Below are 19,998 nucleotides of genomic sequence, written 5' to 3' on the forward strand. Positions count from 1 at the left end.
ATTAAATACTCTAATGCACAGGTTCTCAAACTCGGCCCTCAGGACCCCACACGGTGCATGTTTTGCAGGTCTCCTCACAGAATCGCAAGTGAAATAATTAGCTCCACCTGTGGACCTTTTAAAATGTGTCAGTGAGTAATTAATACACCTGTGCACTTGCTGGGTTACCTGCAAAACATGCACTGTGTGGGGTCCTGAGGACCGAGTTTGAGAACCCCTGCTCTAATGAGTCCAGCTGTTTCATTGATTGACATAATGAAAGTGCTGATCTTTAAACCCAGACTCTAAAAGTGCTGGAATGAATTATCAAAGAATAAAAACTTTTAATTACATACTATCACAAAATCAAAAGAGATGTGAAAGTGAATATATCCAACCATTGAAAGCACTAAAGTGCAATATTGTAAATATACATGAATAAAATATACATAGTGACATTTACATATTTAAATAGAGCTTTGTTCAGAATGATGCCATATTCCCTCACCTTCTATATATCTGAAATAATAATCCTCACCCTTATATCCACCCAATATAAGTAAAAGTTTAATTGTTATATGACCCACAATGCATTGCAGTGGTATATCACTGCAATGCATTGTGGGTCATATAACAATTAAACTTTTACTTATATTGGGTGGATATAAGGGTGTGCATTATTATAGTGAATCAATCCTAATGATAAGAGGAAAAAAATCATAGGTTTGTTAGTTTATACCATTAATAATCAGGCTATAATTAGCCTTTATTTGTGCACCAATCAAAATAGGATATGTGATGACATCATCACCTTTCCCTTTATAAGGGGTAACATCTAGTCTGGTGCTTCATTGCACAGGTACTGAGCGTCCACTGCAGATATATAGAAGGTGAGGGAATATGGCATCATTCTGAACAAATCTCTATTTAAATATGTAAATGTCACTATGTATATTTTATTAATGTATATTTGCAATATTGCTCTTTAGTGCTTTCAATGGTTGGATATATTCACTTTCACATCTCTTTTGATTTTGTGATAGTATGTAATTAAAAGTTTATTCTTTGATAATTCATTCCAGCACTTTTAGAGTCTGGGTTTAAAGATCAGCACTTTAATTATGTCAATCAATGAAACAGCTGGACTCAGAGTATTTAATTGCTATGGGCCAGAATGGTAGTAGTGATCAGCAATAGAGGTTTTTTTTGTCTTAAAAACCTCCAATAAATGTTATACCTAAAAAGGGAGGTTGTTCTTTAAATACGGTTTCATTATAAAATGCATCAATTATCCTAAGTCAAAACTGATATCATTGACTAATTAAATATCTGATAATGACCATTCACTAATTTGCCCTAAATATGAATTTATTAGGTTTCCTTTCTAAGTGACCCTTCAGTACCTTGGTTTCCGAATTTTTGTACAAGATATCTCACCACAAGGTATGTGAGTGGACATTATGATATATTTTTATTACATATATAATATGAACACTCAGTATATATGATGAGGTCAATATCTTTCCAATTAGGCCACACTGATTGTTCATCAGAAAGCCTCGGTGTTATATTGAAGTTTCTATCATGCATGTATGAACAAGTTTTGTCGCATTATACTGTTTGTATAAACTACTGTACTTCTCAGCTGCTTGAGGTAGGACCCAAGATTCAATTGTAATTTTCTTCCTTTCCATTCTGTCTGCTCTGATATATCCTTGTTCTATTATAATGATATGTTCCTCATATATTTTGATTGAATGTATTATGCATTTTTATTAAGGAACAATTTATTTTAATTCTGATAAGATTTTTTACAATTGTAGAGACCCCTGATGAAGTCTTTTGTATAATACGAAACGCGTTGGGTTGTCTGTGTTGTGAAGCTATCTCCGAACCAACGATAAGGAGAAGGAGGAGATTATTGTGATCCTTCAACATTTGTATTCAGCGCTAAGAGTCATAGATCTTAAAGTGTGGAATAATATATCTCCTCTGTATTAATTTGAATATGTTTTTAATAAATGTTTTATGATGGAACATGTTGTTATTATTTTTTTTAAAAGTATTAACCAATTAGGGGTTGGAATAGTGGGAGTTGATGCAACCCCCTGGCGCCAATTCTTCTATTGTTGTATATTCCTTATTTCCAGTCCCTTCTAACAGTGGACTTAGTTGAATCAGGCTGCCTATACCAAATAGCCAAATAGTTTACGTACGTATTTATTTATTTATTACAAATTAGCGCAAAGGGAGAGTATTTGTTTGATTATATATATATATATATATATAGCTATAATATTATATATATACATACATACATACATACATACATACAGGTATTAATATATATATATATATATATATATATATATATATATATAGTGAAGCTGTGGAACTATATGCTAAAGCTGCAGCTTCCCTACCCCCACTATATATGTAAGAAAAATTTAAATAAAGTATGTGCACCACAATTACGGACAAGGGTAATAGGATGTGTGACCACTGTGCATGGTAATGTACAGATGTGTCCTCATACACCTAACCCATTTTACTCCACATTGCACAAGACGCCTGACACAACTTAGACACTCAACTTGGTTAGCTGGTCTCATTCTTGAGTATTATTATAGAATATTTTGATCCCATTCAGGTTGTATCGCAATTCGTGGTGCAATCGGATAATGCCAGTTTCCGTCCAGTGCGCATGCATGGGATGGGGGGGGGGGGGGGGGTTAGGTTTAGGCACCACCAGTGGGGGGTTAGGGTTAGGCTGCAGGAGGGGGAGGGTTAGGGTTAGGCACCAAAAGGGGAGGGTTAATGTAGGCTAGGGGGGAGGTTTAGACTTCTTAACATCCCATGTCAGGATTTCACCTGTCGGGATGCCACTGTCTGTCCCGACAGCTGGCATTTCATTCCCAACCCAAATAAACAACTCAACCCAGTTATGTAAATGCATGCTTGAAAATCAGAGAAGCTTTAAACTAAATCAGAGTATTAAATGGAAATTTCAGTTAAAGCAAGTAAAATAAAGCTAAATCCCACTAAAGACAATTATGTTATAATAACAATTCAAGCCTAGGCAACACACACACAAAGAAGGGTATTTTGCAGTGCTGGTCCTAGGTCTTGTGTACTACTGGGTGTGGTTCATAGGGTCGACCATACTAGGTTGACAGTGTCTAGGTTGACAGTGACTAAGTCGACACACAAAATAGGTCGACACACACGAGAATGGTCGACATGACTAAAGGAAGACATTCATTTTTTTATTTTTTTGGTGCCGTTTTCTTCGTAGAGTAACCGGGAACGCCAATTAGTGCACTATGGGGGTCATTCAGACCCAATCTCTGCTGTGCATTTTCGCACAGCAGCGATTGGGTCTGAACTGTGCGTCCCCCCACATGTCAGGGGAGCTGATCGTAGATATGCTAAATTTAGCACATCTACAATCAGGTCTGAATTACCCCCCCCCCCGTGTTCCCTCGCATGGCTCGCTTCACTCTGCATGCTTCGGGCAAGGTTACCATTCCCAATTGTAGTCCACGTGGATCGTAAAGTATGAAAAAAGTCTAAATTAGGCTCATAGATTGTAAGCTCCACTAGGGAAGGAACTGGTGTGAATGGCCAAATAGTCTCTGTAAAGCTCTGCAGACTAGGTATGTGCTAATACAAATAAATGTACAGTGATAAAAGTGAACAAATTTCTTACGTCATAATAATATAATTTGTTTGGAGACTGCTCTGCTAAAGAAAGTTGTATTAAACTAAGCAGATTAGTGAATTACAGTATAATTATCTAAATAAAGGTAGAATGCAACATATATTTTTATATTTTTTTTATGTAATATCCTTTATACAGGGTACTATAAATACGAATGTTAAAACAAACATATCAAGAAATTAATTAGAAGCATATAAAAATGTTCCATGGGTCAGTTTGTGATGAAATATAATATAACAAGTATTCCATCTCTTGTATATGCAACACTGGGAAACAGCAAGAACTGATGTAAGTTAGATCCTTTGGGGCTCACTGGTTTGGGAAGCATAGTCTATGGTATAAGCAGTACCAAGAACCAAATCCAAAGCGCAAAACCGTATGGCTTGCCAATCTCTATAACTAGGTAACCCTGGTCATACGGATCGTCTCTCTGTAGCTGCCGTTAGTCCTACAAATGCTGTGTCTGGTTACTTTTACTGTTGGCATGCACAATTCCTCACCCGATCTGTGTCAATGCGTTTTGGTCAAAACACTGAATTTGACTAGACCGTTTTTGTTTTTAGCAAATGTGTAAAAAAGATCTCTTACACCATGTATAGGGCTGTGCACTGATAATTACAACTATGAAACCAAGCATACTCTATGAATAGGGGCAGTGCAGTCGGGAAAATGAGGCCAACAGTGGATACATACCAATATCCACATTTTTACCCATGCGGGCAAGGCTAACTGCCATCAACTGTGAATCAGCCCATATAAGCTCTGCATAACAAGGTATAATAGTATCTCTGCAGCACTAAGGTCCAGTATTTATCTTATTTTATAGCTGGATTACTTGCTACAGCATGTCACCCATACTTTATGCATGCATATAGTTCTACACTGTTTACTGAAATCGTCAAGTTGTTAAATAAAATATTAATATAGTTGACTTGTCCAAAGAAATCATTTCCAAATGAATTTCACTGTTTACTTTGGAAACGCCTGCTCTTAGGATTATGACTCAGAGAGGAAAACAGATTTGTAGTGCATCACATTTTTAACTCCCTTGATTGTAGTTTTAAAATACTCACTAATTAGTGAAAACAATGTTACCAAAACCCATTATACACTTTCATAAACATTGAGTCCCAATGCATTTTTAGTATTAGAAAGGCTGTAATATTACAGGGTAAATAAAATAAATAAATAATAAATAATTCTGCTCCTAGATTTGCAGATTTTTGGGACCAAATTTAGAAATTTTGCTAGAGTGGCGTGCACTCTAGCGCAGAGGTTCCCAAACAAGGTCCTCAAGGCACTCCAACAGTCCAGGTTTTAGGTAAATCCATGGCTCGGCACAGATTGTTATCAAATTGACTAAGGTGCTAATTAAGTCACCTGTGGCCAAGCATGGATACATTTAAAACCAGGCCCGTTCTTCCGACAATTCAACCTAAGTCGGCGAGAACGGGCCTTCGCCGACTTAACATAAGCTGAATTGAATAGCGACGGGAGCTAACTCCCGGCCTATTCAACTGTCGCTGAATAGAATTGACCCCTTTGTCATCCTTTTTCTTATCATCACAGAAGGATGGAATGCAGTGTCGGATATGATTCCAAGATTCCTATGATTTTATGTTAATTTTGTGATTCCAATTCTTCTTCTTCTGTGATTCTAATTGCCTGTCTTTTGCATATTGGATCATCTTTTGTGGTGTGAACTGTAGTGAGTTGTATATTGCAGTTGCTCTTGTATGCCAAAGTCTTTTTTTGTGTTTTGCAACCAAAGCAACTTCCTTTAACTGACGATTTTTCCCTTCAAAAGCGTTAACAACATTGTTTTTTAAAATGTATTTTATTTAATAAAGTTGAAAAAGTATTTTTTAAAATATTTAAACATTATATTATGCACATCTGCAGTACGGATCTCCTCGTCAAAAACGGGGGGACAGGGTGGGACGGCGCAGTTGCATGAAATCTGACCATGCCAGTTAAGTGGTTAATTAACCAGGCATCCCAAATCCAGAGTTCATTGCAGGTCAATAAAAAACTTACTGTTGTAATTGCTGACTCACTCCTGATTCATATCAATCTTTCCTACCTCTCTGAGCACGTTACTACGAGACAAGGTATGGGGAACAACACTTCAGGGGAAAGGTCCATCACATAGCTACCGAACAACTGTTACACCTCTTCTTAACCCCTTAGAAATACCCTGCCAACCCCGGGGGTGTAACGTATACATTACCGATACCACTGTCTTTAACCTCCAAACCTGCTTAAGGATAAACTGTTTGTCCTCAACTCCATTTCACATTCTGCTGGAGTGTATTGTTCTGCACCAATAGGATATACAGTAGCAACAATTTTTGACCAAAATCAATTGCTCTTTGCAGGGGTGTATTCACAGAGAAGGAAGCCTCCTCTGTCCGAGCCCCCTCCTCTCTAGCCAGTAGCACAGGAAAGTCTGAGCACTAAGAGCACAGATTATACCACACTTAAATTCAGGGAAATGGCGTTGTGGCCATTTTCCAGGAAATTTTCTTATTGCGAATTCACAAAATGCCTGGAAAATGGCTGCCGTACAATTTTACTGGTGATTTGTGGAAAGATTCTGCCACCGACAGGACAACTCTGGAGATGCGTGTATTGAAATAATGGGTGCAGGATGTGCACTGCGGGTCCCCCTGTACCACACTCACTGCACCCATTATCAATACACCACTGGCTCTTTGGCCATTGTAAATTCTGACCTACACAGGATCCTGCCAGCATAAATGTGACCTCACTGACAAAGCTTTTCAGCAGCAAGTGACAAATAGGGCAGTGGAAATTACTTATAATACCATGCAACGTGCTTTTTCTTCAGTGTGTGTACAATTGTATTTATTACCAGTCAGTGGTGGTACTTGTGAGTTTTGGGCCCAGGTGCAAAAATATAATTTGGGGCCCCCTCCTCCACTACAACCCAAGTCTGCCTCTGCCTGTCACCCAAGTGGGTGACAGGCAGAGGCAGAGGGTGACAACGTAAGGCAGGGGAAAGGCAGAGGGTGACAGGCGTACAAGCAGAATGTCCTGCGTGGTGCGGAGAACAGGGGGCATGTACCTTCATGGGGGCAGGAACACAGTTGTCTCTGCTCTGTCTGTGACAGGGGCCACAGCCCTTAATTGGAGGCAGTAAGTGGCTGTGATCAACGCTGATAGGTGGCAAGACTCCTCTATCAGTCTGACACATACAAGGTCATCCCTGCCTCTCTAAGGTAAGGGGAAGGTCTCTCAGGCAGTGGGGCCAACTCTGTTCTCTGCACTGGGCCATTCATTTGACATTACTTAAAATGGTCTGCGGGGAGAGGGGGGGGGGGATAACTCATTGCTGGTCTGGGCAGCAGTGGGCTCCTTAGTCCTCAGGTGCCCCGGTGCAATGCACCTATGGAAGTTCCACCTCTTTTACCAGCATAAGAAGAGACAGTGGCAGAGCACTGAAATGAGGGACTTTGGAAGGGAACTCAGTTGTGTACAAAAATGCAGTCATTTATGGTGGATTCACTTTTCACTCATAAAAGCGCAGCTAAAACAGCTTTTTTCCCAGTATGCGTGCTCCCATTTCCCACTTATCCAATTGCAAATGTGCAAAAATGGGCTTCGCGCAATAATTCTTGCAGGCAAAAATCAGAGAAAAGTGTAGGTGAAAATGGATAAATCTGCCTATACCCCCCCAAAAGCCAAAATAATATAGCATAGCAGTATTGAAGTTTATTAGTGGTCATAATAAAAGTATTTGGGGTACTTAAATTGGGTCAAATGGCTGTTATATGCAGTTAAAAAAAAAAAAAAAGGATAGAAAGCAAGTGTTTTTCAGCTAATAATAATAATAATAATTCTAATAAGTGCTCAAATTAAATAAGGTGCACATAAAAATGGGTATAAATATATATTTGAGTCATTTTAAGCTACTTAAAAAATCAAAATAAAAAAATGATTACACCCACCTGCAAGCCTAAAAATACTTGTCCCACTCAAAAAGCACCCCAATATACCTGCCCCATACCTTGTACCCCAGCTTCCATCATTTTGCACTCTTTCACCCCAAAAATTACATATCTTTATCAGGCAATTAAAAATAATTCAAAACTTCTAAGTGCCTAATTAGTTATTAAGGGGGGTGTCCCAATATTTTTAGCCTATTATAATATGACAGGAATCACATACAGTAGACCGGATAGCAGTACAATGCACTTTATTTCTACCTCAGACAGGTTACACAATTCATGCATATTTTACAGGTCAGGTTTTACAGTCAGTCTTTAATACAGCAGCACAACATTCCAAGCTCCGGTAAACACAAACAATACAGATTCCAAATGGCTCCTAGCGTAACCCCAGACCCTCATACTATCGCCTGGCCACTTGCAGGCATCAGGAGCAATGACCTACTGAACAAACATATTTTTAAAGGTAGCAAACAAGTTGTAGTGATTAGCCCAGCTGTGGCGTACTAAAAACTCAGCTAAAACCCGGTCTGGATTCCATCAGACCTGCTGCTGCTGCTCCAATCCTGCAAAAGCCTGCCGTTCCACATTAACCTCACGTGGAAATAGAATCATGCTGTCCCTGCCACAATAGGGATTTTCCATAACTTTTTACAGTACCTGCTTAGGAGGAACTGAAATTTACGTTAAACCCATGGAAAATTATCGCTGGTCATTTTTTGTGAACAATTGAATTGTGGCTTTTCATGATTCACGATAAATGCCCCCATTTTTATTATGAAAATGTGATTTTGCAGACAATTGAATTACCCCTTAAAATGAATACTGTAAGATTTGAGAATTTATGTCTGAAAAGATCAGATGTCCCTGCTTTGAAGAGGTCACAACATATGGGGGAGAGGAGTCAAAGATACCAGAGGAGGTGAACAGTATGGGCAATAGTTATAAAAGAATACACTATGGGGTCAGTTCTATTCAGCAACAGTTGAATAGCGCCGGGAATTAGCTCCCGATGCTATTCAATTCAGCTCCAGTTAAGTCAGCGATGGCCCGTTCTCGCCGACTAAACAGGTTGAATTGTCGGGAGAACGGGCATTCTCCGACTTAACTCCCCGGCGCGAGGCCGATTCCCTACAGAATCAGCCTTGCGCCGGCCGCGCGGCAGCACTTTTGACGGGTTTCTTCTCTCATCCCCCGGGGATGAGAGAAGAATTCCCGACAATTGAGGGTCACTCGTCGCTGTATTGAATAGTGCCGGGAACAAACTCCCGGCGCTATTCAACGGTCAGTGAATTGAATCGACCCCTATATTTGCTTTTAATACAATAATGAAACAATAGTCAATGTATTGCAGAATATATTCAGTGTACAGTACTTAAAATAAGTTACTAAAGGCATATGCGAGGCATCTTGGTGTAAAGATAAAAGGGCATATTCTAGCAACATTATGTAGGTAAGACATTGGATGAAATGACAAAAGCAGAGGTGACACAGAGACATAAGGCTTGGAAGACTGAGGAAACTAATGAGTTATTGACTGATTAGTTTGATGGGCGTTTGTGACACTTAAGTGAGTGATATTTATACTGTAAATTGTTTTGTACACGTTTAAGTTTAGGCACAGTTAAGACATACGTTTGAATACAGCAGAGAAACAGCTGCTTACATAAGAAAGGGATAGCTCAGGTGAGGAGAAATACATTTTGGTGGCATCAGCATAAGGTTGATAATCGTTATCTGTAGGATCATTAAATATTGGTAGTGCTGGGAAGATCTGGCAGAGGCTCAAGATGTTGGGTCTGAATGTCACAAAGCCCAACTGAGTTGGAGGACCAACAGCATTCAAAGCAACAATACAGTACAATTTAAGTGGAAATGTTGTGGCATGGGGGCGGTAGAAAAGTGGTGGTTTGCAGAGAGAGCCCGGGTTGTAAAATGATTTTTTAGGATTAGTGTAATTGGCAAATGTTTATAGCGCATGTGCAGTAGACTGAGACAGCGCTAGGGTCCCCTAGTAACACTAGTGCCAAAAGTCTACAGTGCTGCCGGCTAGAGAGGAGGGGGCCCAGATAGAGTCTGCACACAGGCATCCTCCTCTCTACAAGCGCCCCTGAGTGAGGACGGAATGAACTGAGAAAATGTCTTGGCAAATTGTGTCAATGTTGTTGTCAAAAGTAGAAAGCAAAGTCATGGTATGTAAGGAAAGCCGGGTTAGGGGTGCAGAGAAGTGATTTGTAGATATTAAAGAAGTGTCAAGGGATAGTCTGTGTGGATATTAGCAAAAGTATTTGCTTGGCAAGTGAAAGAATGAATCTATAATGGAAGAAGTCTACTTTAAAGTGACATTTGCTCTAGTTTTTCAATGTTGAGGCTTTGATTGTCACTGATTGATTGTCATTTTGGGCAGATGCAGCATGAGCGCTAAACCAATTTGCATTGCATACAGAAGGATCCGCACTCATCTAGTTAGGCTCCATCGCAAATGTGCGCTTCCGGCGGGACTAGGCGATCCGGTGCCTAGCCCCACTACGAGAGTGCACAGAGACGCTCCCATTGTAGTGAATGGGGCACGTGCGCATCACGGAGGCTGCAAGGGTCGCACCCAGGCACAGATGGAGCCACGGTTCCAACCTGGGATTTAGAACACCGGTCCATCCCAGGTCAGGCCCCATTTACACTGTTAACTGTTCTGCTAGTGCTTGGAGATTTAAACATCACCAAGCGTGTGGTCTTCAGTTTGCCAGCTGTCGGGATCCCGGCGCACAGTATACTGGCGCCGGAATCCCGACAGCCGGCATACCGACACTTTTTCTCCCTCTTGGGGGTCCACGACCCCCCTGGAAGGAGAATAGATAGCGTGGCGTGCATAGCGCGCCACCGTGCCCGCAGCGTGGCAAGTGCAGCGAGCCTGCAAGGGGCTCATTTGCGCTCACCACGCTGTTGGTATGCCGGTGGTCAGGATTCCGGCGCCGGTATGCTGGTCGCCGGGAGCCCATCCGCCAGCATACCCTACTACACCCCACCAAGCACTGAAGATCTGCCTCTTCCTATGCTGTAAATGGGACCCAGATCAGGTGACCTGGGTCACCCGTTCACACTGACCCTTAACCTGTGTACTTCCCGACGCCAACCCAGCTTGCTACCAGGGTTGGATTCCCAGGTCACTGGACCCTTTCACACTGAGCTGTGACCAGGTTAACCCGGCAATAACCTGGGTTATTGCGGCGGTGCAAAAGGGGTATTAGTAGCCCTCATGGGGGGTGCTTTTGAGATTGAAAATAGGGCATTCACAGCAAATATCTCTGATAACTGCGCCGGTCCCCTGTAGATACATTCAAAGGATACTTAATTTTTGTAGGTAACTACCAAGTATTAATTGATAAAAAGGCCCCTATAGCTCTCCAATCAATGAATGGACTTTCATCCCTTTCATAGAATTACCAGACATAACCATATAGAGATGGGAAAGGGAATATTTACATGTGTTAAGTATTATTATACCCATCACATCCATATTTAAAGTACTATGAAACTAAGCTCCCAAGTGTTGTTGCTATGCATTCCGGGTGCTCTGATTTCTGTAAAGAGCGGAGGCTTTACTTGTAATTCACATTATTGCTAGAGATGAGCGGGTTCGGTTCCTCTGAATCCGAACCCGCCCGAACTTCAGGTTTTTTACACGGGTCCGAGCAGGCTCGGATCTTCCCGCCTTGCTCGGCTAACCCGAGCGCGCCCGAACGTCATCATCACGCTGTCGGATTCTCGCGAGACTCGGATTCTATATAAGGAGCCGCGCGTCGCCGCCATTTTCACACGTGCATTGAGAGTCATAGGGAGAGGACGTGGCTGGCGTCCTCGCCGTTTAGAGAAGAGAGAGACACAGTATTTTCGGGGAGCATTATTAGGAGGAGTACTACTGTATACTACTATACTACTTGCTGAAGTGATATTTATAGATTAGATAGTGTGACTGTAAGTGTATTATCTGACTTGTGGGGGAGACACTGACAGTGGGGAGCAGTTAGAGTCTGAGAGCAGGACTCAGGAGTACATATAACGTACAGTGCACACTTTTGCTGCCAGAGTCAGTGCCACACTGCCATTGTTGTGACCACACTGACCACCAGTATAATAATATATTTTGTGATTGTCTGCTTAGGCCTCGGAGTACTAGTTGCAAGTTGCAACGTGACCTGTCCTGAAGTGACCACCAGTTTAATAATCAATCACCACCAGTTTAATATATATATAAAATTGTATATATATATATATATATATATATATATATATATATATATATATATATATATATATATATATATATATATATATATTGTATACCACCTACCCGTGGTTTTTTTTTTTTCATTCTTCTTTATACATACTACTATAGTAGCTTACTGTAGCAGTCTGCGGTGCTGTGCTGACCTGACAGTGTCCAGCAGGTCCGTCATCAGTCATTACATAATAAATATATATAGTACCTGTCCGGCTGCAGTACTAGTGATATTATATTGATTTCATCTCATTATCAATAATTTATCATCCAGTCTAGACTCTATATTAGCAGCAGACACAGTACGTTAGTCCACGGCTGTAGCTACCTCTGTGTCGGCACTCGGCAGTCCATCCATAATTGTATACCACCTACCCGTGTTTTTTTTTTTCTTTCTTCTTTGTACATACTACTATAGTATAGTAGCTTACTGTAGCAGTCTGCGGTGCTGCTGAGCTGACAGTGTCCAGCAGGTCCGTCATCAGTCATCATTACCTAATAAATATATTATCTACCTGTCCGGCTGCAGTACTAGTGATATTATATATACATACATATATATATTGATTTCATCTCATTATCAATCATCCAGTCTATATTAGCAGCAGACACAGTACGTTAGTCCACGGCTGTAGCTACCTCTGTGTCGGCACTCGGCAGTCCATCCATAAGTATACTAGTATCCATCCATCTCCATTGTTTACCTGAGGTGCCTTTTAGTTGTGCCTATTAAAATATGGAGAACAAAAATGTTGAGGTTCCAAAATTAGGGAAAGATCAAGATCCACTTCCACCTCGTGCTGAAGCTGCTGCCACTAGTCATGGCCGAGACGATGAAATGCCAGCAACGTCGTCTGCCAAGGCCGATGCCCAATGTCATAGTACAGAGCATGTCAAATCCAAAACACCAAATATCAGTAAAAAAAGGACTCCAAAACCTAAAATAAAATTGTCGGAGGAGAAGCTTAAACTTGCCAATATGCCATTTACCACACGGAGTGGCAAGGAACGGCTGAGGCCCTGGCCTATGTTCATGGCTAGTGGTTCAGCTTCACATGAGGATGGAAGCACTCAGCCTCTCGCTAGAAAACTGAAAAGACTCAAGCTGGCAAAAGCACAGCAAAGAACTGTGCGTTCTTCGAAATCCCAAATCCACAAGGAGAGTCCAATTGTGTCGGTTGCGATGCCTGACCTTCCCAACACTGGACGTGAAGAGCATGCGCCTTCCACCATTTGCACGCCCCCTGCAAGTGCTGGAAGGAGCACCCGCAGTCCAGTTCCTGATAGTCAGATTGAAGATGTCAGTGTTGAAGTACACCAGGATGAGGAGGATATGGGTGTTGCTGGCGCTGGGGAGGAAATTGACCAGGAGGATTCTGATGGTGAGGTGGTTTGTTTAAGTCAGGCACCCGGGGAGACACCTGTTGTCCGTGGGAGGAATATGGCCGTTGACATGCCTGGTGAAAATACCAAAAAAATCAGCTCTTCAGTGTGGAGGTATTTCAACAGAAAAGCGGACAACAGGTGTCAAGCCGTGTGTTGCCTTTGTCAAGCTGTAATAAGTAGGGGTAAGGACGTTAACCACCTCGGAACATCCTCCCTTATACGTCACCTGCAGCGCATTCATAATAAGTCAGTGACAAGTTCAAAAACTTTGGGCGACAGCGGAAGCAGTCCACTGACCAGTAAATCCCTTCCTCTTGTAACCAAGCTCACGCAAACCACCCCACCAACTCCCTCAGTGTCAATTTCCTCCTTCCCCAGGAATGCCAATAGTCCTGCAGGCCATGTCACTGGCAATTCTGACGAGTCCTCTCCTGCCTGGGATTCCTCCGATGCATCCTTGCGTGTAACGCCTACTGCTGCTGGCGCTGCTGTTGTTGCTGCTGGGAGTCGATGGTCATCCCAGAGGGGAAGTCGTAAGCCCACTTGTACTACTTCCAGTAAGCAATTGACTGTCCAACAGTCCTTTGCGAGGAAGATGAAATATCACAGCAGTCATCCTGCTGCAAAGCGGATAACTGAGGCCTTGACAACTATGTTGGTGTTAGACGTGCGTCCGGTATCCGCCGTTAGTTCACAGGGAACTAGACAATTTATTGAGGCAGTGTGCCCCCGTTACCAAATACCATCTAGGTTCCACTTCTCTAGGCAGGCGATAACGAGAATGTGCATGGACGTCAGAAAAAGACTCACCAGTGTCCTAAAAAATGCAGTTGTACCCAATGTCCACTTAACCACGGACATGTGGACAAGTGGAGCAGGGCAGGGTCAGGACTATATGACTGTGACAGCCCACTGGGTAGATGTATGGACTCCCGCCGCAAGAACAGCAGCGGCGGCACCAGTAGCAGCATCTCGCAAACGCCAACTCTTTCCTAGGCAGGCTACGCTTTGTATCACCGCTTTCCAGAATACGCACACAGCTGAAAACCTCTTACGGCAACTGAGGAAGATCATAGCGGAATGGCTTACCCCAATTGGACTCTCCTGTGGATCTGTGGCATCGGACAACGCCAGCAATATTGTGTGTGCATTAAATATGGGCAAATTCCAGCACGTCCCATGTTTTGCACATACCTTGAATTTGGTGGTGCAGAATTTTTTAAAAAACGACAGGGGCGTGCAAGAGATGCTGTCGGTGGCCAGAAGAATTGCGGGACACTTTCGGCGTACAGGCACCACGTACAGAAGACTGGAGCACCACCAAAAACTACTGAACCTGCCCTGCCATCATCTGAAGCAAGAAGTGGTAACGAGGTGGAATTCAACCCTCTATATGCTTCAGAGGTTGGAGGAGCAGCGAAAGGCCATTCAAGCCTATACAATTGAGCACGATATAGGAGGTGGAATGCACCTGTCTCAAGCGCAGTGGAGAATGATTTCAACGTTGTGCAAGGTTCTGATGCCCTTTGAACTTGCCACACGTGAAGTCAGTTCAGACACTGCCAGCCTGAGTCAGGTCATTCCCCTCATCAGGCTTTTGCAGAAGAAGCTGGAGACATTGAAGGAGGAGCTAACACGGAGCGATTCCGCTAGGCATGTGGGACTTGTGGATGGAGCCCTTAATTCGCTTAACAAGGATTCACGGGTGGTCAATCTGTTGAAATCAGAGCACTACATTTTGGCCACCGTGCTCGATCCTAGATTTAAAGCCTACCTTGGATCTCTCTTTCCGGCAGACACAAGTCTGCTGGGGTTGAAAGACCTGCTGGTGAGAAAATTGTCAAGTCAAGCGGAACGCGACCTGTCAACATCTCCTCCTTCACATTCTCCCGCAACTGGGGGTGCGAGGAAAAGGATCAGAATTCCGAGCCCACCCGCTGGCGGTGATGCAGGGCAGTCTGGAGCGACTGCTGATGCTGACATCTGGTCCGGACTGAACGACCTGACAACGATTACGGACATGTCGTCTACTGTCACTGCATACGATTCTCTCACCATTGAAAGAATGGTGGAGGATTATATGAGTGACCGCATCCAAGTAGGCACGTCACACAGTCCGTACTTATACTGGCAGGAAAAAGAGGCAATTTGGAGGCCGTTGCACAAACTGGCTTTATTCTACCTAAGTTGCCCTCCCACAAGTGTGTACTCCGAAAGAGTGTTTAGTGCCGCCGCTCACCTTGTCAGCAATCGGCGTACGAGGTTACATCCAGAAAATGTGGAGAAGATGATGTTCATTAAAATGAATTATAATCAATTCCTCCGTGGAGACATTGACCAGCAGCAATTGCCTCCACAAAGTACACAGGGAGCTGAGATGGTGGATTCCAGTGGGGACGAATTGATAATCTGTGAGGAGGGGGATGTACACGGTGATATATCGGAGGATGATGATGAGGTGGACATCTTGCCTCTGTAGAGCCAGTTTGTGCAAGGAGAGATTAATTGCTTCTTTTTTGGTGGGGGTCCAAACCAACCCGTCATTTCAGTCACAGTCGTGTGGCAGACCCTGTCACTGAAATGATGGGTTGGTTAAAGTGTGCATGTCCTGTTTATACAACATAAGGGTGGGTGGGAGGGCCCAAGGACAATTCCATCTTGCACCTCTTTTTTCTTTAATTTTTCTTTGCGTCATGTGCTGTTTGGGGAGGGTTTTTTGGAAGGGACATCCTGCGTGACACTGCAGTGCCACTCCTAGATGGGCCCGGTGTTTGTGTCGGCCACTAGGGTCGCTTATCTTACTCACACAGCTACCTCATTGCGCCTCTTTTTTTCTTTGCATCATGTGCTGTTTGGGGAGGGTTTTTTGGAAGGGACATCCTGCGTGACACTGCAGTGACACTCCTAGATGGGCCCGGTGTTTGTGTCGGCCACTAGGGTCGCTTATCTTACTCATACAGCTACCTCATTGCGCCTCTTTTTTTCTTTGCGTCATGTGCTGTTTGGGGAGGGTTTTTTGGAAGGGACATCCTGCGTGACACTGCAGTGACACTCCTAGATGGGCCCGGTGTTTGTGTCGGCCACTAGGGTCGCTTATCTTACTCACACAGCTACCTCATTGCGCCTCTTTTTTTCTTTGCGTCATGTGCTGTTTGGGGAGGGTTTTTTGGAAGGGACATCCTGCGTGACACTGCAGTGACACTCCTAGATGGGCCCGGTGTTTGTGTCGGCCACTAGGGTCGCTTAGCTTAGTCATCCAGCGACCTAGGTGCAAATTTTAGGACTAAAAATAATATTGTGAGGTGTGAGGTATTCAGAATAGACTGAAAATGAGTGTAAATTATGGTTTTTGAGGTTAATAATACTTTGGGATCAAAATGACCCCCAAATTCTATGATTTAAGCTGTTTTTTTTGTGTTTTTTGAAAAAAACACCCGAATCCAAAACACACCCGAATCCGACAAAAAAAATTCGGTGAGGTTTTGCCAAAACTCGGTCGAACCCAAAACACGGCCGCGGAACCGAACCCAAAACCAAAACACAAAACCCGAAAAATTTCCGGCGCTCATCTCTAATTATTGCTATGTAACTAGACTGCATAGCAGGAAAATTTAGTATTTGACAAGATGTTGCTGCCACCTGTGGTTTAAATTTTTAATTTGTTGCACTCACCACTCTGCTGACCAGAATTAACAAATTAGCAGGAAGAACTCTGTACCAAAGAGCACAGAAAGCCCTACAAACTAATGACAGTCATCATTGCCAGAACTGTACAGCTAGCATGGTTACAGAGAAATTCCAAGTAACAAGAAAATGAAATAAAAAACATCTGCACAGTTTGGAAACACCTAATGCTCTATCTTCCAGAATCAGCTAGTATCATACTGTACGTTATATCCTTGGAAACAAGTCATGTCTTATTGTTGCACTTCTAACACTAATGTAACTCAGGAGCTGCCAAACTGCGGACTGTACAACCATTTAAGTGCAGCTAGCTAAAAACAAAGGTCTGCAGCACATTCCTTTCCCTGACATTGCAGTTTATTACAAATAAGTATCTGTGCGGATCATATACAGAGTATATGGAGACTAAAGTTGTTAAATAATTGCAAGCAACACAGACTTGTATCCAAAGCAATGAGTTATACTGTACAATTCGCGGATGAGTTTAACGGCTCAATCACATAGACATTGCTCACGTCAAGTTCCAAATGGAACAACATGTGAGAGAACTGCTTTGGAAATACAGCAAGCAACAGAATTATTGATCCTAGTGCTTGCAGATGCATCTGCTATTCACATGTGTGACGGTATGGACCACAGGCATACCAAAAATGTCAGAAAATACTGCATAGTTTCCAGTATTTGCCCATGACCCAGATATTACTGTGCAATAAATCGAATGCTAAGCACATTCAGGTCCTAAGACCACTGATCTGCATTATTTACAAAGCTGTATGCGCTGGTTGATTTCCATTTGAAATCCATTGCAAGTATATTTTTCAAATCACTTGTCTGAAGAGGATACTTAAAGTAGACAGGTCAAAGCTTGCATTAAGTGGTTGCTGACAAATTTGTGCTACTTTCACCAGGGTAATAAGATGGAGCTACGGGATTTTCTAATAAAAACAATAAGGCCAATACTTGATTTACAAACCAAGGCCATGTTTGTTGCCCTGGGCCCTATCCCAGAGCACCTGGGCCCATCTCTAATAAATTCCATAATCCAGGTAAATAATACAAATATATGTATTCTATTTACAGTGTATAATTTAAATTATTCCTTTTTTTTTTTTTAACCTTTTTGCTAGAAACCATGTAAAAAAAAAGAAGTTGCATGGGGTAATTCAATTAAATGCAATATTGAACAGCACTGGGAATGAGTGCCCGTTCAATTAACCACATTGTATCCGGCCCTTAAGTTCGGATATGCAGACTGCAGCGCCTAAAGAATGCCATTTTGTGGCGGTAAAAGGCATTCTCCGACTTAAGTGCGGACACGAAGCTGTTAATGCGGGCGGTATGCCCATAGTTCACACCACAACACTAGTTTTTGGATTTCTAATCGCACCTTAGGAGGGTGTAAGCAGAAATTTTCTAGTCAGGAGTTTACAGTGAAGGTAATTGAATAACACTGGGCACTCTTCCTGGCGCTGTTCAAGAATGCATTCAATTAAATCTCCCCCACCCCACCCCATGGTATAATTCTGCTCCTTGCAATTCTGCAGGGTAAATTTACTAAGATGGGAGTTCTATTTAAGATGGGATGTTGCCCATAGCAACCAATCAGACTCTACTTCTCATTTATCTCGCAGACCTGGAATCTGATTGGTTGCTATGGGCAACATCCCATCTTAAATAAAACAATTTACCCCTGCATCTTTAGGTATTTCTATTTAGACAAATCTGCAACTGAAACCAAAAATGAAAACACCTTAACTCAGCTGTCTACCAAAGTTGTAGCACAAATATGACTTGCAACAGTTAGAAGTCATATTTTTTATTCTATGAGGAAAAGTGGGTTGTATACTAATCCTTAGGAATACACAAGGTGGAATGCAGTGTCCTCAAAATTGTAGTCAAACCCACAAAAATTCAGTTTTTGGAGGTTTGACTGTGTTCCCATATGTACCAAGCTCAGTAAAGTGAAACTTTCCAGTGTTTGTTCCCGATAGGCAACCCCATCTATAGATGTCATTGCCTAATAGAAGCCTATGAGCTTCTCACCATAGACTTCCCCGAGTGGAATCCAATAGGATCCCTCCCGGTATCCTTCGTGGCTCGCCTAGGTGTTATCCAGCAACTGCTCAGAAGGACTCCTGGATCATAGACCTGGAAGCCCTCATACCGCAAAGGACAGTTCTTATAGGAAGAGCTGTCCTTTGTGGGTTTTAATCGCAATTGTACATACATATGGCATTACTAAACGCTGCTATGCATGTGATCAGTAGTAAAAGCATACCGCCCAACATGACCCTCTGCAGGAGGGACAAAATGCTCTGCTCCTGGACTTTCCTCTTAATTTATGATTGCTAGAACCTGTATTGAACAGGTTACTGGATAAGAAAGGTGTTTCACCAAAGGTGATGGCAAGCATACATTAAGAGGGAAGTCCAGGAGCAGAACATTCTGTCCCTCCTGGAGAGGGTCATGTTGGGATGTATGGTAAAAGGCATCAGATTCAAAATGCAAAGTGTGATGCAACCAGTCCACAGTGAGTATATCAAGCCCCGTCTGCCATCTAAATACAATCTTATACCAGTTACAATGATAGGAAAAGGTGTTTTGGCAGCAAGGTACAGACACCAATATGTGCTTTTTATGGAGGCTGATTGGGAGTCACTCTGTTCCCAGGGTTACCAGATGCAAATAGTGAGTTTTTGCATACAATGCACGCACAGAAGCAAATTTATGCATTTTTACATTCTATTCAGAGCCAGATGCAACTTGGTCGGATCGGTCTTTCCATGAAATGCAGTAAGCATTTCTGGGCAGTAACAAGGCTGGAATAAAGTGATGGTACATAACTAGGCTTATCATACTATCCTTTTAAACCGGGACACTCATGAATTACACAGATGAAATGCATGCTTGAAGTCTGCAGCTACAGAACCTGTGTAATTCATGAGTGTCCCGGTTTAAAGAGATACAGGTCTATTCATGAA

At 42.4% G+C, this 19,998-nt stretch overlaps 1 protein-coding gene and 1 long non-coding RNA gene across 27 annotated transcripts in view; one reads left to right on the plus strand and one right to left on the minus strand.

Moving 5' to 3' along the window:
- Positions 1 to 19,998, minus strand: part of ABI3BP (ABI family member 3 binding protein) — an 860,645-nt gene that overhangs the window by 836,912 nt on the left and 3,735 nt on the right. The gene's annotated exons all lie outside the window — the stretch shown is intronic.
- LOC135050854 (uncharacterized) lies at positions 833 to 2,016 on the plus strand. Its single transcript, XR_010241875.1, has 3 exons — positions 833 to 869; positions 1,355 to 1,422; positions 1,803 to 2,016. It is a non-coding gene; the product is annotated as an uncharacterized LOC135050854 (long non-coding RNA).

Source organism: Pseudophryne corroboree, chromosome 2 (assembly GCF_028390025.1).
Source record: "Pseudophryne corroboree isolate aPseCor3 chromosome 2, aPseCor3.hap2, whole genome shotgun sequence".
Lineage (NCBI taxonomy): Eukaryota > Metazoa > Chordata > Amphibia > Anura > Myobatrachidae > Pseudophryne > Pseudophryne corroboree.